Source organism: Euphorbia lathyris, chromosome 1, assembly GCF_963576675.1.
Source record: "Euphorbia lathyris chromosome 1, ddEupLath1.1, whole genome shotgun sequence".
NCBI classification, from domain to species: Eukaryota; Viridiplantae; Streptophyta; class Magnoliopsida; order Malpighiales; family Euphorbiaceae; genus Euphorbia; species Euphorbia lathyris.
This window is the reverse complement of record NC_088910.1, coordinates 130,261,887-130,288,615: the sequence shown is the minus strand read 5'-3', so window position 1 is coordinate 130,288,615 and position 26,729 is coordinate 130,261,887. Positions and strand designations below refer to the sequence as shown.

At 40.5% G+C, this 26,729-nt stretch overlaps 1 non-coding gene across 1 annotated transcript; it reads right to left on the bottom strand.

Moving 5' to 3' along the window:
• Nucleotides 1-14,216: 14,216 nt before the first annotated feature.
• Nucleotides 14,217-14,323, bottom strand: LOC136216113 (small nucleolar RNA R71). The gene has a single exon (XR_010683104.1). It is a non-coding gene; the product is annotated as a small nucleolar RNA R71 (small nucleolar RNA).
• Nucleotides 14,324-26,729: the final 12,406 nt, after the last annotated feature.

Here is a 26,729-nt window from a genome sequence, read left to right as displayed (position 1 = left end):
CAATCAGAAGCCTACACGTGGAAAGGTATATGCCAAATCCAATCAGAGACTTGCACGTGGAAAGTGTTGAAACACCTTTCCATATGATTTTGATTTGACAAAATTATTTAAATTAATCCCATGATTAAGACAATTAAATTTAAGTGCTTTGATTTAATTGTACTAATGTGTTTGTTCAATGTTGAGTATATTAACTAATGAGAACAGGAACTAAGTGTTCATAAAAGTAAGACAGAACGAAGTCAGCATAAGCCACAGAAGCTGAGTAAAACACAACTCAGCATCATAAGAGAAAAGTCTTCTTCAGAACAAACGCTTGAAGACGAAGCTGACCGAAGACGCTGAGTAGAATGTTACTCAGTCTCTGATAAAGATAAAAATCGAAGGCAACGTCAACTAAGTCAAGTTGAGTGTTCGTCAGGACAGCACCAATGATCCGTTGACTAAAAGACAAAATCCGACAAAGGTCTGCGCCAATTCAGAAGCCTCGAAATTACACCAAGAGATCTTTTCGAGACGCATGGATCACCTGGCATTTGGCAAGAAGACAAACATGGCGCTAGAAGACGAAACCTGACGCAAGAAGACGAAACTGGCAAGCCTGACGCCTGCTAAATTCAGGCAACAGGATTGGCCTGCGATTCTGAATGCTGACCTATCAATGACGAAAGAAGACCGTTTGAATTCAACGGATATGTCCGAATTCAAATCATTGAAGCTTCAGAATTTGCTATAAAAGGACAAGTTCATCACTTGGATCTTTTGCCGAATTACAAAAGAAAAAAGACAAGCAAGATCTTCACTAAGTTAAAAGATCCAAAAGAGAAGCTGTCTGATTAGAAAAAGCAAGTATCTTACACCAAATTTCCAATCATTGTGTAAAAGTCTAGAGTGAATTTGTATTCATCTAAAGTGTTCTTCATCTAGAAAGAACAATCTTGTATCAATTATAAAGGTTGAGAGAGTGGTGCTGAGTACTCGGTTTTAGTACTCAGCGGTAGAGAAAATCTGAGTGTTCGGTTATAGCGCTCAGTAGGATTGAGTAGACGGATAGAGGACGGTACTCTTGCATACTCAATTGCTTTGTAAACGGTTTGTGCTCTACCTTTAAAGAGCTCAGTAGTGGATTGAAAAAGCCTGGAAGGATTCTGGGGACTCGACGTAGGCAGTGAGGCTGAACCATGATAAAACTGCTGAGTAATCTCTAGCCCTTTCGCTTGATATATATGTATGTGTTGCTTGCTTAAATTACTCAGTATATAAATTGTTTAAGCTGACGCTGAGTAATCTGAGTGCTGAGTTGGAAGCTGACCTAAAGGGTTATTTCCCAACTCGCAGAATTGAAACAGCTCTAGTCAGTGTCTGATTAAAGCTGTCTCATACTTCACTCAGCCTTGCTGACCTAAAAGCTGAGTTAAATTATCAAACATTCTATTAAGTCAGCATAATTAAGCGAAAAAGTTATATTAGTTCCTAACCCCCCCTCCCCTTTGGAACTAATCCTATTACATTACACGGGACCAACAAAAAGTGCACAATGCTTTAGGTATGTAAACATCAATAAATAGCCTCGGAAATATAGCACAATGTACATACACATTCATTCTCTCTTCTACATTGCTTTCAAGTTATTACTTTCTCTAAAGCATTTTTACTGACCTAAGGATTTGAGAGGGGACGCCGAATTCTTTCCTGACTGTTTGTTATTTGATTCAGAATATCTCAAAACTGGTCGGAAATTGTATTCGTTATCGAAGACATCAATTGGTGCAATATTAGAGGTAAAATTAACATAACTTGTTAGTGTTAGGGATAAAATTGTTATTGATGACTGACGTTTGGAATAACATTGTACCATTTTAGATTTGCTCCTGTGTATAAATAAACATTAGGAATGTTTTTACACATCCTCCCACAAAAAAAATCAAAACAATTTTCATATCTATAAATTTTTTTAATATCTATAAATTTTATCAAATAAGTCTATTATTGAACAGTTTTAATTTTTAAAATATTCAACATTTGAATATTCTAACATTTATCCTTTTTTTTTAACCAGAATTACAATTTTATTAGATAGTAGGATCATCATCCTCACAAATAACATCTACTAGTCATATAGGTAATACACTGCAATAACTATCATTAGCATTGGAATAAGCCCACCTAGCCATAACATGAGCGGCTCTATTCGCTAAACGATGAATAAAACACAATTTAAAACCAGAAGGCGAGTTGATGATATACCTGCAGTCTTGAACAATCAAACTGAACTCCGAATTATCTTGTCTGTCAGAATTAACCGCATCAACAACTAATTTGGCGTCCGATTCAAATACAACATTTATGAAATGTTGGCTAGCAAGCCAACTCAAACTCATACGAACCGCAAGTGCTTCGATGATCTTTGGTTCCTTTACAGCTTTAATTATGCAACTGCTCCCAAACAGAAAACGGCCCGTCTCCTCCCTAACGACCGCTCCTAATCCACAGCTTCTGACTCCTGCAAAGCTCGCTCTATTTGTGTTGCATTTTACTGAACCAGCCGGTGGCGGACTCAACATTTATCTTTTTATTATTTAATTTCAATTTTTTCGAATAATACCTGAGTTCTTATTACGGAGCCTTGTAATAACTTACAATAAAGTTACCCTTTCTAAATTAAGAGTATTTTAAAATATCGTTTAACCAAAAGTGGTTAATGTTAATTAAATGATTATTTCTTAATTAATTTGTTTGCACATGACTAATGGGTTGCATCATTGTTTGTATATATATTTTAATGCAAGTTGCATATACTACTATTTGAAAAAACAAAGATTTTTTTAATTGAGTGCTATTTGAACAAGACAAAAATAATTAGTAAGTATTAATTTTATGAGGAAAAAAATAATCTAATTGTCCTTTTCACTTGATTTCAATTCAAAAGTATATTACATTGAAGTATAAATATTTCCCTTTCTATTTTTTTTTAGAGAAATAGAAATTTTCCTTTAAGAAATAGGTTTGAAATCCCTATAAATAACACCATTAAGCTAGCTAGCAACATCAAAAGGACATAAATCATTAGGATTGGAAAGTACATGTTAAGCAACTAGTGGCCAACAAGATGGGTGCTCTCCTATTCCGACTTCGCCAGAACCTTCGATAGCACAGTCGAGACAGTGATGGGTTCTCTATCCCTGCGGGGATGGAGTGACAAAAGTTTTGAGAATTCAAGAGAAGGTCATGGCGAGACGAGCCGTTTATCATTACGATAGGTGTCAAGTGGAAGTGCAGTGATGTATGCAGCTGAGGCATCCTAACAGACCGGTAGACTTGAACAATCTAGAATAAAAGAGATTAAAATGTGTTTATTAACAGAAAGAAATTCATATAGTCTTACAGAAGACAATCAAACTCAGATAAATTCGAACAATTGGAAGCCAAATTATTAACCACCAGCTTCACATCCGTCTCAAAAGCATCATGAGACAAGTTAAGAGAAATAGGTTAAAGAAGACTCTTCATAAGTGTATGGACTTCCATAATTTTGGGATCATGCAGTCCGTGCACAATTGAGCTACAACACACCACAAAAGCTCCAGAAAAGCCACATAACACCGCCCCAGTCCACATAGATAGGGACTAACAAAAATCTATTCATCCACGTTGCATTTAAGAAAACCTTCATAGGACCAGTCCATAGGATCAGTTGGGTACTAATAAAAGATTTGTGATCCGTGTGGTGCATCTTACACTCCTTTCACTCTTGATAAAAGAGAAGCACAATGGCAACCGTTGTGGTGGGAGACGCGCACTTATAATTTCAAAAAAATTTATTTGTCTGCTGTCAATTAACATAGAGAACTATGACAACTTTAGTAACATCCTCTATGCTACCATTTTGACAGAAAGCCAAAAACCAGTCGATATCATCAACATAATCACCCTCTGATAGTCTTAGCATCGTCTCTCTCTAACAACCTCTGGAAAAAATACAGTTATCAAAGAGATGCCAACCACGCTCCACATTAGTTTTATAGAGAACATTCAATCAGAATGGATACATGTCGCACATTCAACTGCATACAAGTTGGAAGACATCCCGAATTGAACCGCCAAATGAAAAATTTCACCTTTTGTGGAAAGTTGAGATTTCAAATAGTTGACCATCCAACAATAGGTGTCATGTCATTTATAAACCTATTAATGGCCCTATAGCCAGATTTTGAAGAATAAGAACCATCCTTAATAAAGTGTCACATTAACATATCCTACGTGCAACTAAATTGTAAGTAGAGATATCTTCATTATAATTCAAAACATAAAACATTTTACCCACATTCCAAACCTTTGACCCAAACTTCCACAAATCTGAAACAACTATATTTTTCATGCCAGACGGACAATGAGAACTAACACGAAAATTAATGACATTCGGAAGTCAAGAATCTTGCCAAACACAAACATTGTTACCATCCCCAACTCTTCACTTAAACCCAAGCCGAAGAACATTTATGGAGCTGATTTTCTAATGATCTTTTTAACTCAGATGATACTATTCATTATTTGTTGCTCGATGTTAGTTGATTTTTAAATTGAAATTGTTATAAGAAATTGTTTGTTAACTTTGTATCTCACTTATTTGTCGAAAAATATTGTGTCTTGAAAATTTTGGATAAAGGAATTTTTTTTGAAAGAAAATAAACAATTTTCCAGTGTTTGGCTACAATACCAGAAAACGGAAAGAAATGATAGGTGGGTGTTGTTTTCAAAAGGGTAATAAAATGAAGTATATGATTCCAAAATGTTTTATTTTACTCTTTTCAAAAGAGTGAAACATTTTCCACATTTTCATCTTATATTTTTCGGTTGACTAACCTAAAATTTTTTATTGACTTATTTTTCTAAATAAATAAATACTGAAAAAAAAAATTACTGTACAATATTTTTCGACAAACAAATGAGACCTTAATCAAATATTTCATTTTCTAATAGTCTTTCTAACTCAGATGATACCATTACTAACTCTTCGGTGCTAGATGTTAGTTAATTTTTATATTGAAATAGTTATAATGAATTGTTTGTTAATCCTAATAAAATATTTGTATTTTTATCATTTGTTGAAATAAAATATTTAATTCTCTGAAATATAGTTCAGTTAATATACCTGTAAGTTTAGAGGTAGAAAGTTGTGGATTCGAGCTCACCCACTTAAAAAAAATAATGTATATTATTATTTTTACATAATTAGACAGGTTAAAAAGCAAACACCCTTAAAAGAGTGCGTAATAGCTCACTCATCGAGCGCTCTTACACCAAAGATGTATAGGGGCTAAGCGATCTGTCGAAACTGTGGGATGTAAAAATGCATCGGTAGGGAAGCATTACATCTTAGAGGAAAGCACCCGCGCGAGTGGCGGTGGATGAAGCGGAAGCGCGAATGTCGGCTTGAGTAACACAACCATTAGTGAGAATCCAATGCCCGAAAACCTAAGGGTTCCTCCACAAGGTTCATCCACGGAACGTGAGTCTGGGCCTAACAGGTGAATATTTCTGGACTATTCTTTGTTGGTCCTGAGGGAAGGAATAGGCTAGGTTAGCCGAAAGATGGTTATCCGTAAACATTTTAAAATACGGAATTGATTAATTTTATAAAATAAAATAAGTGAAAATTTTGAGGGTCAGCTTTATTTTTATTTATTTTATTTTTTTTATGATGGTCAGCCTTATTTATTTTTATTAGTTGTAATGACAATAAAATAGCTGTATATTGTTTGATATGCTAATGATGAGCATATAGAATTATGAATTAATTAATAAAAGATTATAGCTACTAATTTATTTAGGATAGGATCAACTGAAATTATCTTTTGAATTGAAGGTATGTATGAGTGGGTCCAACATAGAAAATGACAAATTAATTTTAATTTGGAATTATGAGGACTTCACAATGTTTGGTAGGAACTCAACAAAATAGCTAATATTTATTATTTATTTACTTTATCTATAACGTTTTTCCACATTTTTGTACTCCTTGGTTCTATCTAAGACATATAAATAAAATATTTAGGGATCAATGTATAAAAATGTTTAAAAAAAGAAACTTATTACATCATCCTCGTTTTGAACTTGTTTAAAAAACTCGATGGATCTTCTAAAATATCTCGTTATCCCCGTTAACTTACTTAAAATGTCTTGATATTTCTATGATCAATGTATTTTTTTTTTATAGAAATTGGAACGAGACAGAACTTGAGCGGGGTGAGCACCCATGGCCCAAGAACTGACAAACCCGCAATATATTAATAAAATAAAAAATGAGTGTTTGAACAAGAGAAGAGAAAGGAGAACAAACAAAAAGAAGGAGGGAGGAGAAAAGTTTAGAAAAGTCAAGAAAAACGTAAATGAGAAATACTACAAATGTCATCATTGATAAACCTGTGGCAAAAAGCAGGAGCTGAAGGTCACCAATTGATCACTGAAGAAGAGACTCCAAACTTAGCCAGCGCATCAGCAACTCTATTTCCTTCCCTAAAGATGTGAGAAAAAAGAATGTTCATCCTAGAGCAAATGCTGAGACAATGCAACCACTCTTGACGAATACTCCAAGGAACATCCATGGAACGATGTCTAAGAAGATTAACAACGTACAATGAGTCTGACTCAACCCAAAGCTGATGCCAATTTTTCTCCCAAGCAAGTTCAATTGCGAAAATAGCGGCTCTCAATTCAGCCATATAAGCAAAAGGAGGGGTAGAAAAAGCAAAACAGCCTTTGGGAAATCCTCGATAGTTGCGAAAAATACCTCCCGCTCCTGCCTCGCCTGGAGTGCCAAAAGCAGAGCCGTCCACATTGACTTCAACCCAGCCCGGAGGAGGTTTAAGCCAATGGACCGGAATAATGTTGGGAGCCGGGGCGGCCTAGGAGAAGTCAGAAGACGTGATAAGATAACATCATCTCTCCTTGAAGAGCAAAAACCTTTAGAAGTGGCAGAGGACTCTCGAATCATTCGAAAGAGGGTGATCTTCGAGTGCTGAATAGAAGGAGAAACTTCCTTAAAGATTGCTTCATTCCTGCAATGCCAGATTAACCAGATGCAAGTGACAGCTGCAACACGCCAGATCAACGACACCTGGGAGCTAAAATGAATGCTACAAAGAGAGCTGAGGAAGTGGATGAATTGGGAATAATGAGGCAAAGAGCAGTCAAAATGAATCTCAAGGGCCCTCCAAAGAGAATCTGCAAAAGAACAGCTAATGAATAAGTGGTTAATGGATTCAGCATCCCTACCACAAAGAACACAGCGAGAGGCAAAGGGGAATCCAATACGCTGCAGGAGGTCGTGAGTCGGAACCCGACCATGCAAAACTCTCCAGAAAGTGAAGGAACGAGAAGGGGGAGTATGAGCATTCCAAACAAATTTATACCAGTCCACCGAGGAGGAACTAGGACTGATAATCGAATAGTACTCTTTGGCAGCGAAAATACCCTTCATAGAGGGCTGCCAAGCACATAAATCAAGATCATCTCTACCCCTGTGAATAGAACGAATACTGTCTTGAACAACCGAAGGAAGAGTACCTAAGTTAAGCCACTCTGAATTTACCAAAAAATCATCAACAGAATTAAAGCATGAACGCTTATCCTGATGATCAAGACCCAATCTGTCCGCCACCGATGGTACTATCCACCTATCCGTCCAGAAATTAAGCGAAGAAGACTGGCCAATCCACCAAAAGGTCTGGTCCCAAATGGAAGAATAAACAAACTTACAAGAAGACCAAATCGAGGAAGGAGCAATGGTAGCTTTAGGCAAACCAGAGACAACCATAAATCTAGATTTCATCAGAGAAAGAGCTAGACTGGTACCTTAAATCAGTTCCCAACACATCTTGCCCAAGAGAGCCTGGTTAAAGATCCTAAAGTCCTTAATGCCCAAACCACCCCCTTCCAAACTTTTGCAACAAGTCTGCGAGGGAACCGTGATTAGTTTCCTTTGATCGATACAACCCGTCCAAAGGAAGTTCCTAACACTTCTATTGAGCTTATTCAACAATCCCACTGGCCACTTATAGATCAAAAATGAGTGAACCAGAGAACCAGTAATAGCAGATTTAATTAGAGTTAAACGCCCTGCAAAGGAGAGAGAGCTACCTTTCCACTTGTTAAATTGAGAGAGAAATTTGTCAGTGAGACTGCTGAGATGACGAGCCTAGGAGCTCCTTTGAATAGAGGGACTCCTAAGTAATTGAAAGGGAGAGACTCCAAACGGATGCCAAGGCAGTGAGCAAGATGAACCCTTCTCGGAGGACTTACCTGAGAACCAAAAAAGATAGCAGATTTGTCCCAACTAACCTGCTGACCGGATATCTGTTCATAGAGCAGGAAGAAATCCTTGAGAGCATGCAAGTTACTCAAGGATGCCACTCCAAAAATGAGCATGTCATCAGCAAAAAGAAGATGAGAGGGAAAAGAATTTCCTCCAGAATAATACATGGGAGGATAAGAACCCTCCCTCACCATCTTATCAAGCCAACGAGAGAAAAAATCCTCAGCAATGTCAAACAAAAGAGGGGAGAGGGGGTCCCCTTGTCTAACCCCTTTAGAACAAGAAAAGTAACCCTTTGGAGAACCATTAATCATCACAGAAATACAAGAAGAAGCCAGAATGTTTAGGATCCAATCCCTGAAAGTGAGAGAAAAACCGAAAGAATCTAACACAGCCAAGAGGAAGTTCCAATCTAAAGTATCAAAAGCCTTATGAATATCAATTTTTAAGGCCATGTGTCCACCAAAACGTTTTCTGTCAAGCATATTGACTCCCTCAGAAGCTAAGGCAATGCACTAATGTATGCTTCTACCTTTAAGGAAACCATACTGGTTGGGAGAGACAATCCTTGCTGCAATAACTGCAAGGCGATCAGCAAGAATTTTTGAGATGATTTTAAAACCAAAGTTACTCATCACAATTGGACGAAAATTTTCAATTCTGTCAGCTTCAGCAACTTTAGGAATTAGAGCCATAATACTAGAGTTTAAACCAGGAAGGATGCAACCATGATCAAAGAAAGCCTGAACCATATTGCAAACATCCTTCCCTATAATATCCCAAAAGAATCGATAAAAAATTCCCCCAAAACCATCAGGGCCAGGGGCACTATCAGGATCCATAGAAAAGACCGTGCCTTTAATAGTTTCAATGGAAGGTTTAGAAGTTAATTCCTCATTTTCCAAAGAAGTTACTAAGTTGGGAATTACCTCATTAATTGCAGAAAGATCAACAAGTTCCCTGGAACTACGAAAGAGATTAGAGAAATACTCAATTACATGATCAGATAATCTAACCATGTCAGAAGTGGGACCCTCATCTCCGATCCTCAAATGATGAATGTCGGCCCATGTCTTTCTAACTCTAGTAGACTTTTGAAAAAAGCTAGTGTTCTGATCTCCCTCTTTAAGCCATTTAACACGGCTTTGCTCTCTGTACATCATCTCCTGCCGAAGAAGCTGTAAATCAAGGTTGGAACAGGCGGCAGAAGCAGCATTACTCAACTCCAGAGAATCACCCTGTTCAGAAATTTGCTTTTGAATATCAGCAAGATGAGCTTCAGCCAGGTGGATATTAGAATCAATTCTGCCAAACATGTTTTTATTCCAATCCCTGAGAATAGGCCTAAGGGTGCGAAGTTTATGACATAATAGTTGAGCAGGAGGGAGAGAGATGTGGGATGTAGTCCAGTGATTAGCAATAACCCCCTTTAAGGAATCATTAGTGGTCCACATTGCATGGAATCTGAACCTAGCAATCCTTTGATCCCCAAGCCTGCATTGAAGGAGCATCGGGCAATGATCAGAACTATACCTTGCCAAAGCCGAGCAAGAGATAGAGTCCCAAGAATCCAAAAAGCCCTCAGACACTAAAGCTCTATCCAGTCTACATTCAACATGAGCGGCCCCATGTCGACCATTGGACCAAGTAAACCTCTGACCCAAAGTATCAATATCAATAAGATCACAATCATCAATAAAATTCCTGAATTCCCTATAGGATCCAGCAGTAAGAGGGGAACCAAGCTTCTCATGAGAGGCCGTAATAGCATTGAAATCCCCAAACACCAACCAATTATTATTTGGAAAGGCACAACTATAAAGAGAAGACCACAACTCCCTTCTTTCCGAAGCCAGGTTACTACCATAAACAAAAGAAATCAAAAAAGACTTATCACCCAGCTGGTGTTGAACAATAACATGTTGGGCATGAGAAGAATGAAGAGAAAGAGAAGAAGCATCCCTAGATAGAAGCCAAAGAGTCGACGAATCTTTATCATTCCAGGCAAAGAGAGAAAGACCCAGAGATCTCCAAAACCAATCAGCAGTGTCACTAAAACAAACAAGAGGTTCAGCAAGACACAAAAAATCAGGACGATGTTGTTGGCACAGAAGCTTCAGGGCTCGTTTAGTGCGATCATTACCGATGCCCCTACAATTCCAAAATAACACAATCATTGAAACCGCACTGGCGGCTTGCTATGCCGTTTAGCACTGACCTCAATGGGAATGTTGTTATCCTTGTGCTTCTTCCTTTTCTGGACTTTAGACCAAGTCGTTTCCTTTGTATCATTAACCACCTGCAAACTGTCACTGTTTTTTGAATGCTCAATGATTTGCAAATTAGGAAATTCAGAAGCCTGAGGATTGGGGTGAGAAGTTTGACAACCCAAGACCCTCATCTCTTTATCAAGTTGATAAGATGGAAAACCAAGAGAAGGAGAGGCGGGGGTCGGGCCAGAATCAGAATCAAGAACTGGTTCACTAATCTTGAAAGAACTATGAAGTACCATCTGCCAGTCACAATTGTTAGTTTTGCCAGACTCAACAATGTCAGGAGCCCCTTTAGAGGATTCACCAGTATCAATGTGAACTCCATGCTTCTGTTGCCAAATTCGAGTAACTGACCTACCTCGGGGCTCGGGGGATCCCATCTTTTGCTTCCCATTTCTTTGCTTTGTGACAACATGTTCTTCACGACGAAGATTCCTCCTACAAGCTCGAGAAGAATGACCAATGGAATGACAAATGGAGCATAAGTCAGGAAGTCTTTCATATTCAAGTGAAATCTAATGCATAGAGGTATCAGTATCCACCCTTAGTTTGTATTGAATTTCCTTAGAAAGCTTCACATCAATCAAGATACGAGCATAATGACACATTTCACCCTCCACAGTATTCTTGTCAAAACGAAGGGGCACCCCAATCGCCCTTGCAATGATTGCCATGATCCGCTTATCCCAGAATTCCCAAGGAAGATTGTAGAATCGGACCCAAACTTGAGCAGATGTGGATTTGTGAGAATCCGGATTAAATCCCGGGCTCCAAGGAACGAAGCGCATAATCCCAGGCCTAAGAGCAATAGCACCACGACTCCAAACAGATTGGAGAGCCTCTGCGGTCGAAAGAATGATGTGGTAAAAACCTTTACCCAAAGAAATCAATTTCCAATTAGGAGAGCAACCCCAAATAGTTGAAAGTTTAGCCTTCAAGTCCGGTTGCTTCCAAGGAGATTCCCCTTTAGCAAGAGTGATACGACCGATAATAGAGTGCTTACAAAGATCGAGTCTTTCATTATAAATATCTTGTTGTATTTTGACGGCTTTAAAACCGCCTTCTTCAGATATAAGAGATCGATCCACGGGGGTAGTAACATCTGGAGAAAAAGTCGCAGAAGGAGCAACACCAACAAGAGAAGCCGCATAGGACCTAGGTCCAGCAGAAGGCCCGGGTCTCGAAGGAGGACAAATCTCAGCATTCCTAGATCCAGGCAAGGCATGTTTAAGGAAAAAGGATCTTGAAAAAAGATGAGCAATGGAGCAATCCATCTCCATCAGATCAGCGAGAACCGACCAAAGAACCAACCATGCACCAAACCCGAGCCTCACAAAACACAACCCTAGCCCTTATAGGCGGAAGCCGAACAACGGCGGCACCAGCGTTAGGCGGCAGCTTTGTTAATTAAGAAAAGTTTATTATATCTTTAATTAAAGATAATAATGGCCAAATAATTATTAGAAGCTAGTGCGTTGTTATTTTGGATTCCAATAAAATAGATCCCACAATCTCAGATGCAAAGCAATTTAATTAAAGAGATATTAAATAAAGGCAGCCTGCTCGACGTCCGCGGAACAAACAAACAGATCCATGAAACCTGAGAAAAACCAGGCATGCGGATGCGAGAGGAGAAAGCGGCGGTGGTCAGAAGACGGCGGCGGAGGACAAACCAGAGCCACGAATCCGACGAGCGGGTGTTAGGCATGAATATGACTGCAATTAAATAGCATGTTAATAACAATTTGTGTGTGATTTAGGCAAAATATTCCTAAATAAAAGAACTTATAAGTGTTTTATGCAGATTTGTATTGATTAGTCAAAGGCCTACCACACAGCCTGTTTTGCAACGAACCTTGAAGAGTAGAGCAACTTTTTATCCAGCGGATCTCCGCTGCGTACCTGATGACGGATAGCGACTGGACAAGTGGCAGGAGCGGCGTGGCAGTGACAGCAGGCGTAGGAAAGGCAGAAAGCAACATGATGACAAGATGGATCACCCCCTTGAGTGTTCAAGGGTCAAACTAGAATTAATCATTTCCTAGTAACTTAGCTATAGAAAAACAATCTTTCTGTAATATTTTATGGTACAGATCGTATTTCTCCCTTTATATAGACATAGTGGGGACAAGGAGAAAGTACCTTTTAACTTCGGATAATAGTTTAACTAGAATTTTGGCTTCTTGAAGAGAGGGAAGCTCTCTAAGGAAGATGACTCCATCAATGGAGGTGTTTGGAATTAACTCAGGTTGTTCACTCTACACTATGAGTGAGTAGTCATTTTGAATAGGTTCGGCCAGTTAGGGCCGGTTATGTAAGTCTTCTTTTATCTTATTTATGAATGAATGTTGATATATTATGTTGTGCTTGATGAATCTTTAACTCCATTGCTTAAGGCATGTATGTTAGTGTTAGATGCATGATAGGAAACTGCTTTCATCTTCACAGAACTATTTGTCAAGCATTCAACCCCGAAACAGAGATGTCAGGAGGTTGTATCAAGGGTTTTCTTAATAGAAATGCTGTTTCGATCGTAATGCAAGGAAGAACCAACTTTAGGGACGCTTAAGGTTGTAGTACGTCTTAGAATCTTAAGAACACACGAGAGTTGACTTAAGTGAGCATTAAAGCAGAGACCCTGGCTTCACTTTACGTCATTCATGAATAAATAGGGTGTTTAGAGACTGAAAGTAACCTGTTCCGCTGTGCTTAACCTGTTCTGCCTTTTACCATCATTAAGTACTTATTTTAATCAAATAAATCATTGACTTTGTTACTGTTTAAACAACATCTCTCAATCTAAAGAATACACACACCACGAACACCCTGTTCTACAAAGTATTTCTCATAAACTTTGGTCCTAAATCCCTGTGGATACGATACTTGACTTATCACTTTATTACTTGTATCTAGTACACTTGCTAGAGTCCATTCAGGAGACAACAAGTTTTTGGCGCCGTTGCCGGGGATTGAAAGCAACAAAGTTTATACGAACTTTTCTCTAAAACAAGGTGTTTTTAATCTGTTTGCTAAATAGTGCAGCCAGAAGGAATCTTTATCGGTTTATGCGCAGAGCTAGACCTCCTATTTTTCCTATCGATCTCGAATTGGAGAGAACGTATAGACGCAACAGAGCGGGAGCTCGACGTGCAAAACAAAGAGAACGACAAAGAGAGAGAAGAATGGCTGGAAGGGTACCACCCGAACAACCAATTCAACCAAACCAGGAAGAAGAGGGGGAGAATAACAACCCTCCGGTCATGCGAATCAGAGATTATTCGAGACCAACCACGGAAGGACATTCATCATGCATCGTGCTGTCCAACGAAGGGAACAACATGTTCGAGGTGAACGCATCTATGATACAAATGTTGCAGGCAGCCGTACAATTCAATGGATACCAGTCGGAAGATCCAAATGGGCATATTCTTGAATTTATCACGTTGTGCAACACTTTAAGATCAAACAGAGGCGTTGCTGATGACATAATCCGACTAAAGCTGTTTCCTTTTTCTCTAAGAGATAAAGCGAAGAATTGGATGAAAAACTTGCAACCAGGAACGATTACTACTTGGGAAGAAATGGCCAGCACTTTCTTAATGAAATATTTCCCACCAAGGCAAGCCATTAAGCTCAGAAACGAGGTTTCCCATTTCGTGCAAGAAAAGGATGAATCCTTAGCCGAGGCATGGGAAAGGTACAACGAATTACTAAGGAGAGTCCCCAATCATGGTATCCCTATGTGGATGCAAATGCAGAATTTTTACAATGGGGTAACCAACATTTATAAGATCCAGATCGAGTCCATAGCCAATGGAAACCCCGAAGATCTGGAACCACAAGCCTTGTACGACCTTATTGAGAGAGTAGTGAGCACAAGTTATAACTGGCACTCTGCTAGAAGTGAGGGAAAAAGAGCGGGAAATGAAGATGTTGTGTCAAAATTGACAAGCCAGGTAGAACAGCTTGACAGACAGCTCGACAAGATAAATGTGTCCTCGATCCACAACGAACCACCATTCAATGACATTTGTGACTTTTGTGGAGGCCTTCATTTCAGCATCAACTGTCCCGGAGTTAAGCAGGGAAAGGGTGCATAGGCAGAATGTGATTATGCAGGGTATAATCAGAGGAATCCACCTAACCCGTATTCTAACACGTATAACCCTGCCACAAGAAATCATCCGAATTTCGGATGGACAGGCCAGCCCAACCAGCAAGAACAACCGAGATATCAATAACAGCAAGGAGGACACTACCAGAGGCAACCTCAGCAGCATTATAAACAATCTATTCCACCAAAGGAAGATATAGAGCCAGATATGAAGACGATGATGATGCAGTTCATGAAACAGACACAAGCATCAATTAAAAATCTGGAGACACAAGTCCACCAATTAGCTGCATCTACGTCAAAAGGGAAGGGAATAATGCCAAGCAACACAGAGCCAAACCCAAATGGCGATGTCATTGCAATCACCCTGAGATCTGGTAAGCAAACTCAACCCATTATATCTACTGATGAAAATGCTGAATGCGCAAACTGAAGAAGAGCAGGAACAGATTGTTCCTAGTCAAGAAGAAACCAGGAAGACAAAATCTACCAGTGAGCAGAATTAGGAGGAAAGCGGAAAGATGTACAAGCCACCTCCGCCTTATGTTCCGCCTGTGCCATATCCAACGCGGTTGATCAACAAAGAGCTGGAAGAACAGAATTCTAAGGTGTTAGACACCTTAAGGAAATTGCACATCAACATTCCGTTTGTAGAAGCACTAGCAGAGATGCCGTCGTATGCAAAGTTCTTGAAAGATCTCCTGTCAAACAAAAAGAAGCTGGAAAACATATCAATGATCCAACTCAACAGAGATTGTTCTTCAATACTCCAAAACAAGCAGCAGCTACCGAAAAAGCTAAAAGATCCAGGGAGTTTTTCTATTCCTTGTTCAATCGGAAAGCTAAATATTGAAAATGCACTATGTGACCTAGGAGCTAGCATAAACCTAATGCCTTATTCTGTATATGCTAAACTTGGATTAGGAGAACCACAACCTACCAGAATGTCTATTCAATTGGCCGATCAATCAGTATGTTACCCTAGGGGAGTGGTGGAGGATGTGTTGGTCAAAGTAGGAAAATTCATATTGCCTGTTGATTTTATCATAATGGACATAGATGAAGACCTGCATGTTCCTATTATCCTAGGTCGACCATTTTTAGCCACGGGTAGAGCATTGATAGACGTGGGAGAGGGATAACTATTCTTGAGGATTAATGGGGAGGAAGTCATTTTCAAAATGAACGAGGCAATGAGACGAGCTAACAATAATGATGACACATGATGTTTCTTGGATGAGTTTTAAAGTCTTTCTACTTTGCAGGAATAGGACACTCTGGAGACTCTATTGGGAGAAGAGGTGAACTTATGCGAAGGAACAGGCTGTTCCATTGAATCCAACTTACCTACACCTCCTTTCGACCCTACTGTTCCCACTCATCAGGAACCACCGGAGATACCAACTGTGCCATGATGGGCGTAGGATCTAGGTGTGTAGAGCTTTTCTAACGACGATTTAAATGTGTATTGCGATGAATGTGCTACTAGTATGGATGTGATCTTTCTAATGCTCTAACTCTACTAGACGCAACGACTACTTAGGGGCAAGTGTACCCCGTCGTATCAAGTAATAATCCGGTTAAGACCGGGTATCGAATCCACGGGATTTATAATTACAAGTATTAGACGACTCGGTTTCGTATGTTATTTAAGCGGTAATTACTTTGGGGTTAAGTAAGACACAACTACACACTATTCCTCACTATTGGCGACACAGATTTATGTAGCTAAAACTCTATGAAGTGGGATGAATATGATAAGTTATAACCATGATAAATAATGACTCTAAATGTATACGGATAATAGTTTACTCTTGCAAAGACGACCAAGTGTAGTAGAACCGACCCGTGAAGTACTTAGACTACGTGATTCCTAGTCAAGGCGTGTCTAATGCGGGGGAATTAGAAACTAGGGCCCATAAGTTCCGTGGCTTGTCAATTCCTACGGTTTCCGGTTTGTCACTTCCGGTAAGGCAACACCTATATAACTCCCTAAAGATAGCCCGAATGGGGGCAGTAATCGCGTTCTCCTACACAATAATCAATTATCAATATCAAAACAAGCAATAAACATTAACACATAAAGGGAAATAGAGATTATAAATCATAAATTATAAATATGGAAAGTGATTAGATGAAATACAACCAAGCCTAGTACATAGGAAGAGTACAAGCTAATTAGCAAGTAAAAAGGGAGAATCCGCCCTTGGAACTAGCTAACCGGACTCAAAGCCGTCTCTTAGGTCGTGGAGGTGGAACTCTCGAGCTTGGTGACGAATGGTGGAACGGAACGTCAATGGAACGCCGGAACAACGAACAAGCTCTCGAGGGGGAGAGTTTAACTTACAAAATCTGAATCTAAATTACAAGGAAAGAAAAGAGTATAGTGTAGCTCTCTCGTATGTAATTGGTGTCAAATGAAGTTCAAGAGCTTCTTATTTATAGACATCAAGCAAGGGCAAGTTTGTAATTTCACAAAGCACAAGTATGGAGCAACATTATTTGGTGCAGAAATCCCATGATACGCCCCGCGTAAATTGGTCTACGCCCCGCTTAAATGCCCATTCCGTCAGAAATCTCCTGCATGTGGACCAATTCGTTGTCTTGTTGTCTCAAGCACGCCCTGCGTAAAGGATTGTACGCCCCGCGTGTTTGATAAAATAAATAAGTTTAATTACAAAAATAAAGTGTTTTTGATAAAATAAAGAAATAAAAATAAATCTCGTACTTTCAGTTTATTTTCCTCGTTTTTGATTAGTTTAGGAAATAAAAACGTCAAGCTAACTCGGCTCTCAAGATTTGTATTTCAGGTACGAGAAAGGAGCAAAAATCCACTCCATACGCGGGGCGTATAATCCCCTACGCGGGGCGTGAAACATGGTGTCGGTAATGATTGCCTTATCCGCAGAAGCCATGTGGAACTGACTCAGCATACGCGGGGCGTATGCCACTCTACGCGGGGCGTATGACACATGTCGGCAATAATTGGCCTAATCCTGAAAGTCAGACTGCATTGTCTCCCAGAGTCAACTCTTCATACGCGGGGCATATCACCATATACGCGGGGCGTAAAAGGCAGTTCTTCAACGTAAAAAGATCAGATACTCTTTTACGCGGGGCGTACTTCAGCTACGCACGGGGCGTGCTTGAGACAACAAGACAACGAATTGGTCCACATGCAGGAGATTTCTGACGGAATGGGCATTTACGCGGGGCGTAGACCAATTTACGCGGGGCGTATCATGGGATTTCTGCACCAAATAATGTTGCTCCATACTTGTGCTTTGTGAAATTACAAACTTGCCCTTGCTTGATGTCTATAAATAAGAAGCTCTTGAACTTCATTTGACACCAATTACATACGAGAGAGCTACACTATACTCTTTTCTTTCCTTGTAATTTAGATTCAGATTTTGTAAGTTAAACTCTCCCCCTCGAGAGCTTGTTCGTTGTTCCGGCGTTCCATTGACGTTCCGTTCCACCATTCGTCACCAAGCTCGAGAGTTCCACCTCCACGACCTAGGAGACGGCTTTGAGTCCGGTTAGCTAGTTCCAAGGGAGGATTCACTCTTTTTACTTGCTAATTAGCTTGTACTCTTCCTATGTACTAGGCTTGGTTGTATTTCATCTAATCACTTTCCATATTTATAATTTATGATTTATAATCTCTATTTTCCTTTATGTGTTAATGTTTATTGCTTGTTTTGATATTGATAATTGATTATTGTGTAGGAGAACGCGATTACCGCCGCCATTCGGGCTATCTTTAGGGAGTTATATAGGTGTTGCCTTACCGGAAGTGACAAACCGGAAACCATTGGAATTGACAAGCCACGGAACTTACGGGCCCTAGTTTCTAATTCCCCCGCATTAGACATGCCTTGACTAGGAATCACGTAGTCTAAGTACTTCACAGGTCGGTTCTACTACACTTGGTCGTCTTTGCAAGAGTAAACTATTATCTGTATACATTTAGAGTCATTATTTATCATGGTTATAACTTATCATATTCATCCCACTTTATAGAGTTTTAGCTACATAAATCTGTGTCGCGAATAGTGAGGAATAGTGTGTAGTTGTGTCTTACTTAACCCCAAAGTAATTACCGCTTAAATAACATACGAAACCGAGTCATCTAATACTTGTAATTATAAATCCCGTGGATTCGATACCCGGTCTTAACCGGCCTTTATGTTTTTGTAATACCGCAATTAATGCTTCCTCCATTTCCGCTGTCAAAAGCGAGGAAATAACAACCGGTAAGAAATTAGGAGGTTGCAAAAATACGTATTTTAAATTAGGAGGCAAGGGTTTGAGTTCCAAAGTTGGAGGTTCCTCAAGGGAGGTCTTCGGCTTTGATTTGCTATCCCGGTCTAAACCCTCAAACCGGCTCCTTGCCAATAGACATCGTTCTATTTCGGAGGAGTATTCAAACGGCTTGTTCAACGACTCCTCATCCAAATGCTCAACACCATCTATTTCCGAAGAGGTTCCCGCGGAAGACCTATCACAAAATTCTTCAACAAAAAGATCAATGAAGTCCACGAAATTTACAGAATTACAATCCGCCATGGTATTAGATGGAAATTTCATGGAGTTATACACGTTAAATTCTACCTCTTCGTCTTATAACCGTAGGATGAGCTTACCTTCGTGGACGTCAATGAGAGTCCTACCTGTTGCAAGGAATGGTCGTCCTAGGAGGATTGGTACCGAATCGTCTTCCGCCATATCGAGCACTACAAAATCGGCGGGGAAAATGAACTTGTCCACTTTCACTAAGACATCCTCCACAATTCCTTTTGGCCGGGCAATGGATCTATCGGCCAGCTGAAGCGTCATATTGGTAGGCTTAGGTTCTCCCAAGCCGAGCTTCCTGAATACAGATAAAGGCATTAGATTGATGCTAGCACCCAAATCACATAAAGCTCTCCTAAACTCAACATTACCAATCGTGCAAGGGATAGAAAAACTACCTAAATCCTTGAGTTTAGGTGGGAGTTTGTTCGTTATAATCGCGGAGCATTCCTCCGTGAGCGCTACCGTCTCATTATAATCCAACTTCCTCTTTTTGGCGAGGATTTCTTTAAGAAACTTCGCATATGTGGGCATTTGCTCCAATGCTTCCGCAAGTGGAATGTTAATGTGAAGTTTCTTAAAGATTTCCAAAAACTTGCCGTATTGGTGGTCCAATTTTTCCTTTTTAAGTCGTTGTGGAAAAGGGAGCTTCGGCACGTAAGCTCCAATTGGGTCACACACATTTTTATTCTTATCCAAGGAAGTTGAGGGTTTTGGATCCGAACCGGGGTTGCTTACCACTTCCGGTTCATTACTTACCTGTGGAGCGGGTGGAGTCGCCTTTGGAACCGGTGGTTCCAAACCCTTACCACTACGGAGAGTTATTGCTTGTGCGGTCTCCCAATCTTTTGGTCTCGGGTTTTGTTCGGTGTTAGTCGGGGGAGACCCATGTTGTCTCCCTTGTCGTTGGCGACTTAATTGGGCCACTTACTGTTCCAAGTCCCTGCAAAATGCTTCATTGTTAGCAAGACGGGAAGATATTTCTTTAAGAAGATCAATTACCATTGCGTCTTGCGCATTGCTAGGATGTTGTGATTTTTGCCCTGCTTGGTCATGAGGGCATTGGCCCAACCCTTGTTCCACAAATTTACCATGGGGTTCGGATGGGGGCTTCAATACATTCCGCTCGTTATCATAAGATGGAATGTATTGCAGCCTCCTTCCGTTATTGTTATTGTTATCGTTATGGTGGTGATAAGCATGCGTGTTAGGATAGGAGTTATAATGAGAATTATACCTTTGTTGTCCCCCTACATAACTTACGCTTTCGGTGTCACCGGCAAAAGGGCTTCCGGCTTGACAATCCTTACCTTGGTGGCCACCACCACAATGAGAGCACACTAAGACTTGTGCTGAATTTTGGAGGCTCAATTGTGCCATTAAAGCGTCCAGTTTCTTGTTCATTTCGATCATGCAGATTGTGGGAGCCTCATTTTCTACGGCAAAGGTTTGATGCTGCGAGGGTCCGGCAAGCCGATCTTCTTGCCATTGGACGCTTTTCCTAGCTAATTCGTGAATGAGCTCATACGCCTCGCTTGCCGATTTGCAAAACAAATCCCCACCTGCGGCGGAATCAACGGTTGCACGATTAGTAGGTGTTAGACCATGATAAAAAGTACTTACTAAATCATGCTTAGGGATATCGTGATGGGGACAGCTTCGGAGCAGCTTTCGGAACCTAGCCCAAGCTGAGTGGAGGGCCTCGTATCCAAGTTGCCGAAAGGAAGTGATATCTTTTCTCAATTTAACCGTTTTAGAGGGCGAGAAGTAGTAAGATAGGAACTCCTTCTCGAGTTCCTTCCAGAATGTGATCGATCCCGCCTCTAACGAGTGCAACCATTCCAACGCCTGTCCTGTCAAAGAAAAAGGGAATAGTTTTAGTTGGAAGGCCTCAACTGGAACATTATTTTGCCGTGACATTTCGGCACACATAAGAAATTTATCAAGGTGTTCGTTAGGGTTTTCATGGGGTTCCCCTCCGAATTGACCGAATTGTTGAATTAATTGGATCATGCTAGTCTTTATTTCAAATGTGTCGGCCGGAATGGTGGGGGCAACAATTCCGTGGCGGATTTGAGGACGATGTGGAGCAAGAATCTCCAACATCGAACGCGTGTCGTTGCCTTCACCATTACGGTCGTTATTCACGGGCTGTTCCGACGCCCTTTGGTTGATCTCGGGCTGGTTAGCTTCATCGTTGAGATTTGCCATTCTCTCTTTTCGAATCCTACAAAGAGTATGTTCAATTTAGAGATCAATAGGAATAAGAGAATCACTTTTTGATTGGGTGTGCATAAAGTAAAAGGAAGTATAAAAGGTTATCAACAAGAAAGAATAATGTTAGTAAGAGTATATATAAACAATTTATACAAAAAGAATGCTTAAACTAACAATGAAACGTTTTTGTCTAATATTGTAGGAAATTATAAATCCCCGGCAACGGCGCCAAAAACTTGATGGGCGTAGGATCTAGGTGTGTAGAACTTTTCTAACGACGATTTAAATGTGTATTGCGATGAATGTGCTACTAGTATGGATGTGATCTTTCTAATGCTCTAACTCTACTAGACGCAACGACTACTTAGGGGCAAGTGTACCCCGTCGTATCAAGTAATAATCCGGTTAAGACCGGGTATCGAATCCACGGGATTTATAATTACAAGTATTAGACGACTCGGTTTCGTATGTTATTTAAGCGGTAATTACTTTGGGGTTAAGTAAGACACAACTACACACTATTCCTCACTATTGGCGACACAGATTTATGTAGCTAAAACTCTATGAAGTGGGATGAATATGATAAGTTATAACCATGATAAATAATGACTCTAAATGTATACGGATAATAGTTTACTCTTGCAAAGACGACCAAGTGTAGTAGAACCGACTCGTGAAGTACTTAGACTACGTGATTCCTAGTCAAGGCGTGTCTAATGCGGGGGAATTAGAAACTAGGGCCCATAAGTTCCGTGGCTTGTCAATTCCTACGGTTTCCGGTTTGTCACTTCCGGTAAGGCAACACCTATATAACTCCCTAAAGATAGCCCGAATGGCGGCAGTAATCGCGTTCTCCTACACAATAATCAATTATCAATATCAAAACAAGCAATAAACATTAACACATAAAGGGAAATAGAGATTATAAATCATAAATTATAAATATGGAAAGTGATTAGATGAAATACAACCAAGCCTAGTACATAGGAAGAGTACAAGCTAATTAGCAAGTAAAAAGGGAGAATCCGCCCTTGGAACTAGCTAACCGGACTCAAAGCCGTCTCTTAGGTCGTGGAGGTGGAACTCTCGAGCTTGGTGACGAATGGTGGAACGGAACGTCAATGGAACGCCGGAACAACGAACAAGCTCTCGAGGGGGAGAGTTTAACTTACAAAATCTGAATCTAAATTACAAGGAAAGAAAAGAGTATAGTGTAGCTCTCTCGTATGTAATTGGTGTCAAATGAAGTTCAAGAGCTTCTTATTTATAGACATCAAGCAAGGGCAAGTTTGTAATTTCACAAAGCACAAGTATGGAGCAACATTATTTGGTGCAGAAATCCCATGATACGCCCCGCGTAAATTGGTCTACGCCCCGCGTAAATGCCCATTCCGTCAGAAATCTCCTGCATGTGGACCAATTCGTTGTCTTGTTGTCTCAAGCACGCCATGCGTAAAGGATTGTATGCCCCGCGTGTTTGAGTCTCTGAAGTTTTATTGCTTGAATTGGTGCTTTTACGCCGTGCGTAGCTGAAGTACGCCCCGCGTAAAAGAGTCTCTGATCTTTTTACATTGAAGAACTGCCTTTTACGCCCCGCGCATATGGTGATACACCCCGCGTATGGAGAGTTGACTCTGGGAGACAATGCAGTCTGACTTTCAGGATTAGGCCAATTATTACCGACATGTGTCATACGCCCCGCGTAGAGTGGCATACGCCCCGCGTATGCTGAGTCAGTTCCACATGGCTTCTGCGGATAAGGCAATCATTACCGACACCATGTTTCACGCCCCGTGTAGGGGATTATACGCCCCGCGTATGGAGTGGATTTTTGCTCCTTTCTCGTACCTGAAATACAAATCTTGAGAGTTGAGTTAGCTTGACGTTTTTATTTCCTAAACTAATCAAAAACGAGGAAAATAAACTGAAAGTACGAGATTTATTTTTATTTCTTTATTTTATCAAAAACACTTTATTTTTGTAATTAAACTTATTTATTTTATCCAAAATCAACCCGTAAATCACGCTAAAAGATAGGGATAAAATACCCCTATCATGCCATTATCTAAACCAGAATTGAAACTGTTGCCTTCACACCTCGGGTATGATTTCTTGGAACCACCCATCGGGAGTCCAGTAATTATATCCTCAAAGTTAACTCCTGATCAGAAAGCTCAATTCATGGAAGTTCTGTGAATGAACAAGGATGCAATCGCCTGGAAAATTGATGATATCAAAGGTATCAATCCGTCAGTCTGTGTCCACAGAATCTTGATGGAGAAGGAGCACAAGCCATCTGTCTAGCTGCAGTGCAGATTGAACCCCCACATGAAGGAGTTCGTGCGAAATGAGGTGATCAAGCTGCTGGATGCCGACATTATTTACCCAATTTCTGATAGTGTGTGGACCAGCCCTGTTCACGTTGTACCAAAGAAGGGAGGAACAACCGTAGTACTCAATGAGAAAGATGAGTTGGTTCCCACGAGAACAATAACAGGATGGCGAGTTTGTGTGGATTACAGAAAGCTCAACGAAGCCACAAGGAAGGATCACTTTTCTTTGCCCTTCATTGACCAGATGTTAGAACGGTTAGCGGGGTATGCATTCTATTGTTTCCTTGACGGTTACTCGGGGTACAATCAGATTGCAATTCACTATGAGGATCAGGAAAAGACAACGTTCACATGTCCATATGGGACCTATGCCTACAGGCGCATGCCGTTCGGACTGTGCAACGCTCCAGTCACGTTTCAAAGATGCATGATGTCTATATTTCATGATATGGTGGAGCGAACTATAGAAATATTCATGGATGACTTCTCTGTTTATGGAAACTCTTTTGAGAGCTGTCTAAACAACCTCGAAGCCGTGCTTGTGCGATGCAAGGAGACCCACTTGGTCTTGAATTGGGAGAAATGCCACTTCATGGTTACAGGTGGAGTTGTTCTCAGGCATAAAATTTCAGAAAAGGGGATGGAAGTGGATAAGGCTAAAGTGGAAGTGATAGAGAAGCTGGCTGTCCCGACCAATGTAAAAGATGTGTGAAATTTTCTGGGGCACGCAGGGTTTTACCGCCGGTTTATCAAAGACTTTTCAAAGATTGCGCTGCCCTTGTCAGCATTACTTCATAAGGATGCGGAATTTTCTTTTGATGCAAGCTATCTAAAGGCTTTCGAACTGTTGAAAGGCAAGCTGATCAACTCGCCTATACTGGCAGGACTCGACTGGGAATAGCCTTTTGAGATGATGTGTGATGCAAGCGATACGTGTGTGGGAGCTGTTCTGGGGAAGAGGGTTGAGAAGAAATTTCGGCCTATCTATTATGCAAGCAAAACATTAACCGAGACCCAGCAGAATTACACCACGACGAAAAAAGAGCTCCTCGCAGTTGTGTATGCTTTCGACAAATTTCACCCCTACTTGGTGCTATCAAAAGTCATTGTTCACACAGACCATGCTGCACTACGCTACCTCTTCGCCAAGAAGGATGCAAAACCAAGGCTGATATGGTGGTTGCTTTTACTTCAAGAGTTCGATCTCGAAATTAAGGATAAGAAGGGAACGGAAAATGTAGCAGCTGATCATTTGTCAAGAATTCCTCACCAAAACAACCAAGAACAACCTGAGATTTTGGAGAGTTTTCCAGACGAACGTCTCTATATTGCACAACATGCTCCATGGTTTGCTGACATAGCCAATTATCTAGCCAGTTCACTTAAACCTCACAACCTGTCCACTAATCAAAGGAGGAAGTTCTATGCTGAAATTAAATATTATTTTTGGGAGGACCCCTATCTTTTCAGGTTGTGTGCCGATCAAATTATTCGAAGATGTATATCTCAAGAGGAGGGACAGGCTGTTCTAAGCCATTGTCATGACCGAGAAGCTGGAGGACACCATACCGCTAGCAGAACTGCAGCAAAAGTACTTCAATCAGGTTTTTTCTGGCCAACACTCTTTAAAGATGCCAATCTGTTCGTTCGCACTTGCAATGAGTGCCAACGAACAGGCAATATCTCAGCTAGAAATGCCATGCCCCTCAACAACATAGTTGTTTGTGAAATTTTTGATATATGGGGCATAGATTTTATGGGTCCATTCCCTACATCTTTTGGGAATAAATATATCTTAGTAGATGTTGATTATGTGAGCAAGTGGGTTGAACCAATGGCTAGTCCCACCAATGACGCCTGTGTGGTTGTAAAATTCCTGAAAAGGCTGTTTGCCAGATTCGGTGTCCTACGAGCGATCATTAGTGATCAAGGAACCAACTTTTGCAATGCCAAATTTGAGAAGCTGATGGGCAAGCTTGGAGTCTCACACAGAATTACCACACCTTACCATCCACAAACAAGTGGACAGGTGGAGATTTCCAATCGTGAAATCAAAAGAATTTTAGAAAAAACTGTTGGCAGTTCTAGGAGAGACTGGGCAAACAAGCTTGACGATGCTCTTTGGGCATATAGAATGGCTTATAAAACACCAATCAGAATGTCTCCGTTTAGATTACTGTACGGCAAGTCTTGTCACTTGCCGGTTGAAATGGAACACAGGGCCTTTTGGGCATTAACCTTCTTAAATTTTGAGCAACAGGCTGTGGGAGACCAATGAAGACTTCAACTCTGTGACATGGAGGAGTTCAGGCTGTTTTCGTATGAGAATGCGGTAAATTACAAAGATAAGACCAAGATGTGGCACGATAGAAAAATTCAGATAAAGACGTTTCACGAAGGACAAAGAGTTCTCTTGTACAATTCGAGACTCAGGTTGTTTCCTGGGAAGCTTAAATCAAGATGGACGGGACCTTATCTGGTGAACAAGGTGTTTGGTCATGGTGCAGTTGAAATTGGCAAGGAGGGTCAGGAACCTTTTAAGGTGAATGGGCAAAGATTGAAACCCTATCTAGAGAACTATCACACAAGGAAGATCGATACAGTTCACTTCCAAGACCCCCCAAGCTAGTAGAAACACAAACAGGGTGTTCGCTACAAACACCAATTGTAGCACAAGTAACTTCGCATTTAAATTAGTTTGCATTTCAAATTTTGTTAATTTTGTTAAAGGTAGTTTAGATCCATTTTGTGTCGTGCAATGGTCCGTATTATGCATCTCCGGCGCAAGCAAAGATGTAAAACTTATACCTTTCCACAAGGGTTAAGTTTTACGTTTTTACTTGTTCAAATAGGGAGTTGATTAACCTTTCCATGGACAGACTGTCCTTGGAAACTAGGAG